The sequence below is a fragment of the Oratosquilla oratoria genome, chromosome 27 (assembly GCF_046742065.1).
Source record: "Oratosquilla oratoria isolate Oo_2021 chromosome 27, ASM4674206v1, whole genome shotgun sequence".
Taxonomy (NCBI): Eukaryota; Metazoa; Arthropoda; class Malacostraca; order Stomatopoda; family Squillidae; genus Oratosquilla; species Oratosquilla oratoria.
Genome location: NC_134803.1, coordinates 37,143,047 through 37,150,033, shown reverse-complemented (window position 1 = coordinate 37,150,033; position 6,987 = coordinate 37,143,047).

Here is a 6,987-nt window from a genome sequence, read left to right as displayed (position 1 = left end):
CCTTTTCGTCTTCTCAAATCTCGGTTTATTATTGATTAGCTTGCCCAGTGCTTGGTACAATATTTTAAATATTTAATGAATTACAATAACCAAAGAGAGAGAGTGAGAGAGAGAGAGAGAGAAAGAGAGAGAGAGAGAGAGAGAGAATCTTTTTCTAATACCAACTTGTACAATGCGAAATTACAAAATACAAGATAATGTTAGAATTAAATAATCAACACAAGGAAAATGTAAAATTTTACACCTTTTAACACGCGTGCGTGCTTAAGGTAAAAGCTGTGGATTTTAATATTCAAAAGAAGACCATCGTTCTGAGGAGGAGACCTGAAACAGGTCCATAATGATGATTATCTTCTTGAAAGCGACCACCAAGGACTAACTTCCGCGCGGCAAGGTGGTCCTTTGAGCGGTGATTGGCTACCCCCTTAACGGGTGGATTTACGACGTTGCGTGGAGAATACGGTGACCAATCGGTGGCTCCGTGGTGAATCGAGGGGGAGGGAGTGGGGAGGAGGGAGGAGGGGAGGGGAGGAGGGAGGAGGGAGGGGGAGGGGGAGGAGGGGGGGGAAGAAGTAGGGAGAAGACGGAGGAAGGGAAAGAGGGAGGGGGAGGAGGGGAGGGGAGGGGGAGAAGTAGGGAGAAGACGGAGGAAGGGGAGGGGAGGACGGGGAGGGGAGGAAGGGGAGGGGAGGAGGGAGGGGGAGGAGGGGAGGGAGAGGAGGGGAGGGGTGGGGGAGAAATAGGGAGAAGACGGAGGAGGAAGGGGAGGGGGAGGAGGGAGGAGAGGTAGAAGGAGGGGGAATGGGAGAAGTAGGGAGGAGGAGAGAGGGAGAGGAGGAAGAGGAGGGGAAGTGGAAGGAGGAGGAGGAGGAGGAGGAGGAGGAGGGAGGAGAGAGGAGAGGAGGAGGAGGAGGGAGGAGAGAGGAGAGGATGAGGGAGGAGGGCAATGGCAGAAGGGTCAGCGGTCCGGGAATAGAATATAATCTAATTAATTTTCCAATTTTTTTCCTCATTGATTTATTTGTATAATTTATCTTATTTGATCTATTTAGGTGTATTTTCTTTTTTCTTTTGGGATTTCTGGAAGATTTAGTAATTTTTTTTTTATCATTTTAAAGAGCAAGAAAATTGTAGATGCAGAAACGCCTTATATCTACACAGAGAAACGATATCCTCCAATATCATAATCTTTTAGGGTCTGTATTCCTCGTATTCTATCAAGTTACATATTAACATCATTATCTATCTTTTTCCATCATAAGATAAAAATAATGTAATGAAATATCGGGACTACAAGCCTAAAATTAGCAGGGAATGAAAAAAAAAATTCCTTTTTGTTATTTGAGGAGGATACATAATACTAGACCATATCTATCACATCAACTCCCCTCTCCTCCTCTCCCTCCCTTCCCTCCTCTTCCTTCTCACCTCCTTCTCTCCTCCCCATCTCCCTTCTCCCCTCCCCTCCCCCCCTCCCTCTCTCACTCCCTTTCCTCCCCTCACTAGCTCCCTCTTCCCTCCCCTCACCTCACTACCGCCTCTTTCTCTCCCCTCTCCTCTTCTCCCTCTCTTCCCTCCTCTTCCCTCCCCACCTCCCTTCTCCCCTCCTCTGACTCGACACCTCTTCTTTCCCTTCCCCTCATCGCCATCCCCTCCTCTCCCCTCCCTCACCACATCCTCTCCTTTCCCCTTCCCTCCTTTCCCTCCTCGACCTCCTTGTTTTCCTCGTTCCTCCCCTTCCCTCACTACCTACCCCTTCTTTCCTCTCCCTCACTACCTCTCCCTTCTTTCCTCTTCCCTACTTTCCCTTCCTTCCTTCCTCTTTCCTTCCCTCCCTCCCCCTCCCATCCCCTCTAGCCCCTCAACTCCAATATCAACCAAACGGTGAAGAGAATCAGGCAATGCCGTAGCAAATCTGGTCTTCGGACAGAAAGCTGTGGGAGGGGGGGGGGGTGAGGGAAAAGGGGGGGAAAGGGGGAGAAAGGGGGGAAAGGGACTAAAGTCAGCGTGGTAATGATATCAATAACTCCGGAAAAAAGGTTATGAATCTGGTTCGAGACGGTTATTAATGATTTTCATGACAGGCGTATCTAAGCCAAGGGAGGGGGGGAGAGGGGGAGAGGGGGAGAGGGGTGACGTCTTCATTGAAGAGCGAGAATGACCGTTAGCGCAATTAATCAATGACCGTTATGACGGTTTTTCTTCGTCGGTTTAAATTTCCCGCGCACGCGCGGGAGAGCGGGGACCCTTGCGGCCTTTTGACGTTTCTCGTTTTTCTTCTTTTGTGACGATAAAGAGGGGGATGGGGTTGCCTTCTTCTACGTTTTCAGATGTTTTTGAGCATTGTGGGTTGAAACAGACGCACAGAGGCTTAGGAGAAAAAAAAAAAAAAAAAAAAAAAAAAATAATAATAATAATATAATAATAATAATAATAATAAAATAAAATAAATAAATAAATAAGATAAGATAAGAATAGATAGATGAAAAAAGTAAATAGATAAATAATTAAACATAATAATAATAATAGCAATGATAATAATAATAATAATAATAATAATAACAACAAATAACTATACAGATAAAATAATGATAATGATTATAATAATAATAATAATAATAATAACAAAAGTAAATGAATAAATACAATATAAAGAAACAAGATAAAACAGGTAAACAAATGAATTAAAATGAAAGAATACAAATGAAATTAAATAATAACAACAATAATATTATCTATATGTATCTCTTTACTAGTAGTACAGCTTTTGATATTTTCCCTGTATGTCTTTAGACGATTCCATTCAGATCAGGAATAATGCTCTGCTCGCTCAAGGGTCAACCGGTCAACCATAAGTATAATCAATCAATCCATCAATTACCCTTTACTAAGGCCTTCATCCAATCAGCAGCCCACATCAATGCGTCAGCCAATAAGGATGGCCTATTTTTTGGCGTTGTCATGACAACCAAACCCCTCCTCCTCCTCCCCTACCACTCCCTCCTTGTCATCCCCCGACATTACCATCTGTCCCATATTACGGGGCCGACCGCCGCAATTTTTTTTTTTTTTTTTTTTTTTTTTTTTTTTTTTTTTTTTAGGGGGGTTGGAGGGTAAGGGTAGAAAAGTTCTTTGCGAAAGATTTAATAAATTCATGACCCACTGAATGGGCGGCGTGGGAGGGCATATGGTTTATGATGAGGAGGAAGAGGAGGTGGAGGAGGAAGAAGAGGAGGTAGGAAGAGAAAGAAGAGGAGGAAGAGGAGGAAGAGGAGGAGGAAGAGGAGGAGGAAGAAGAGGAGGAAGAGGAGGAAGAAGAGGAGGAAGAAGAGGAGGAAGAAGAGGAGGAGGAAGAGGAGGAAGAAGAGGAGGAGGAAGAGGAGGAAGAAGAGGAGTAGGAAGAGGAGGAAGGTGTAGAGGAAAAAACAGAGGATGAAAAAAAAAGAGAAAGAGAGGGTGAGGTAAAGAAAGAGAGAGGCGAGAGAGAATGAGAAAAAGGAAGCGATGGAGAGAACAAGGAGGAAAAAAGGTGGAGAGAAAGAAAAAGAGAAAAAGAGAGAGGAAGTGAGAAAAAATATTGAGGAAAAGAAATGAAAAAGAGTAAAAGAAACAAAAAGAAGAATTGAGAGAGGGAGTGAGATATTGAGTTAGGAAAAGAAAAAATAAAGAAAAGAGATAGAGGAAAAGAAAAATAAGAGAGCGAGAGGTTAAGAGAGAGAGAGATAGAGAGAGAAAGAGAGAAGAGAGGTGAGTAGAGAGAGAGAAAGAGTGAGAGGGTAGAGAGTAGAAAGTAGAGAAAAAGTGAGAGGGTAGAGAGTAGAGAGAGAGAGAGAGAGAGAGAGAGAGAGAGAGAGAGAGAGAGAGAGAGAGAGACAGAGAGAGAGAGAGAAATAGAGAGAGAGTGAGACGGTAGAGAGAGAGAGAGAGAGAGAGAGAGAGAGAGAGAGAGTGAGAGGGTAGAAAGTAGAGATAGTAGAGAGAGAGATAGATAGATAGATAGAGAGAGAGAGAGAGAGAAAGAGAAAAAGAGGAGGATGTGGATGAGGTAGGCAGGCTGGCGGGTGAAGTGAACAGAAGCAGAAGCGGCATTCGTCGGGCGCACAAGTTGTTAATTAACATTTTTACTAATTGCAATTACAATTAACATTAAATGAATCACATGTTACTTTAGTAAAATGAGATTAATTAGAGGAAATGCAAAAGGGGGGGCAGAGCACAATGCGGGAATTAAGGCAAAGACAACACAACCAATGAAGCGAGAGAAGAGAGAGAAAAAGAGATGCGTTAAAGTAAAAGATTTTGATGGCTTCGGGGGAGGGGGGAGGGGGCGGCGCTAGCAGCGGGAGCAAGGGAATTGAAAGGGAATAGGGAGTGGGGAGTTAAAAATGGGGAGATAAAGGGTGGAACTGGGGTAAGGAAGGGACTAAAATGGGTAGCTGGGGAGGGGGGGAGGGGGAGTGAGTGAGAGAGAGAAAAAGAGAAAGATATATATATATTTATATATACACACACAGAGAAAGAGAGAGAGGAAAAGAGTGGAAAAGAGACGGAAGAAAAAGGGAGAAACAGAAGAATAAGGAAGAGAGATAGGGATGGAGGGAGGGTGAAAGAGAGGGAGGGAGAGAAAGAGGAAGGGAGAGAAATAGGGAGGGAAAGAGAAAGTGAAGGAGGGAAGAAAAGAGGGGGAGGAAGAGAGAGAAGCATGAAGAGAGGCGAGGAGAGTACGGAGGAGTTGTAGTGCGTGGAAGACGAAGAAGAAGACGAGGAGGACAAAGGCAAAGGCAAGGAAGAAGACGAGAAAGAGGACAAAGACGAAGAAGACGAGGATGAAGACGAAGAAGAGGACGACGAAGACAGATATGAGGATGAAGAGAACGAAGAAGAGGACGAAGAGGACGAAAGGAACGAAAGGGGTAAGGAAGAGAACGAAGAGGACGAAGAAGAAGAAGAAGACGAAGAAGAGCAGCCGAACTTGAGGTAACTGTTGGGTTCTTCTTCTTCTTCGTGAAATTGGCTCGAGATGCAGTCTCGGGGACTTCGACCAAGATCCACCGCCACATCCTTCCTTCCTTCTTTCTTTTTCTTCTTCTCGTCACTCATCCTTCATCATATCCTTCGTCTGCATCCTTCTTCTCTTTACTCCTTATCCACTCCAATCGCTTTTTCGCCTTACTTCCTTACTTCCCTCGCCTTTCGTCCATCCTTATTGTTGGAAATCCTTCATCAATCCTTCTTCCCCTTCCTACTTATCCACTCCAATCGATTCTTCTCCTTACTTCCTTCCTTCCCTCGAATTCCTTCCTTCCCTCGACTTCCTTCCTTCCTTATGGATGGAAATCCTTCATCTATTTCCTTTTTCTCCTTCTTGCCTCCTCTTATTCTAGTCTAACCCTCTACATCCTTCCTTCCTTCTTCCTCCATTTCCATCTTCCTTTACCTTCCTTCCTTCCTTCCTTCGTTTCTTTCTCCTTCCGGCGTCCGGTCTGGACACGATACCCACGGGTAATCCTGTATGACCGCCGACACTTCACCAGCGCTTCTATCCACATGGGAAGTGCATGAGAACGTGGAGACGGTGTTTTGGGGGACATGGGGAGGAGGCATATGTATATATGTGGGGGTATCGTATTCTTAAACTCTGGGGTGTTGATTTATGTGTTACGAGGCAATTGTAGCCTGAAAATGAGTTATGAGGAACAGAGAGAGGAAGAAAGAGGTCATGGAGGGGGAGGAGGAAAAGGAGGTGGAGGATAAGAAAGAGAAGGAGGAGGAAGAAGAAAGGAGGAGAAGTAAGAGAAGGAGGAGGAGGAGGAGGAGGGAATGTAGGAAGTGGAGGAAGAGGATGAGATGGAGGAGGAGGAAGAGGATGAGATGGAGGAGGAGGAAGAGGATGAGATGGAGGAGGAGGAAGAGGATGAGATGGAGGAGGAGGAAGAGTATGATGTGGAACACAAAGGAAGAACAAACAATAGCAGGCTTACTGGCCCTAACGAGGCTGTTTGTGTTTACTATACTAAGCTACATTTAAGAAAACAGGGCAACTAGGCGATAGAAGATGAACTAACAATACTGCTACCACTATCCTATCCAATTACAATTAAATGCCGGGTTGTCATATCTTTTATTGCAAGGGACAATATTTTATTTGCAGATTAGAGTCCAAATATTTATCTAGGCGATTTTTAAATGTTGTTATTGTGTTACTTTCAACGACAGCGGAAGGTAACGAATTCCACACATTAACAACCCGGTTAAAGAAGAAGTGCTTACTTTCATTCGAAGAAAATCTTTTACTAATTACTTTAAAATCGTGACGTCTTCTTCTATCTGATTGGAGAAGGTGTATGAAGTGGAGAAAGAGGAGGAAGTAGAGGAAGAGAGGAAGAGGAAGAGGAGGAAGAGCACGAACTAGAGGTGTAGGTGGAGAGGGAGGTGGAGGGGGAGGAGGTGGAGGAGAACCAGTGAAGGATTGGAGGAATCACAAATGCGGCAATAATCGCCCTCCCCCACCCCATTTATTTTAGGGGGAAGTGGCGGGGGGGGGTAAAGGAGGGGGAAGGGGGGAGAAGAGGGAAGGGATCTGTCTTTTTCTCCCCTCCCTCTATTGACCAGAAGGTCCGTTTAGCTTCATTTCCCTCCCTCTCCACCCTCTTCAATATCTTTTTTTCTCTTTCTCCTCTTTTCCATTAATATTTCTTAGTGACGCGTCGTTTCGCTCTTTATTTGAGTTGGCGGTGAATGGATAGGGGTTGAGAGTCGAGAAAGAAGAAATGGAGAGCAATTGAAGGCTAAGAAAAGGGGTGGACGAAGTTAAAGGATGAGGGGGTTAAGGGGGTGGGGGAATTCAAGGGATGGGGATTAAGGGGTGAGGGGGTTTAAGGGGTGGGGTTTAAGGGGTGGGGTTTAAGGGGCGGGGTTTAATAGCGGAGAAGAAGGGTATGGAGAGCCCTTCAATGGTAAGGAAGGGGGTTAAAGAGGTGGACGAAG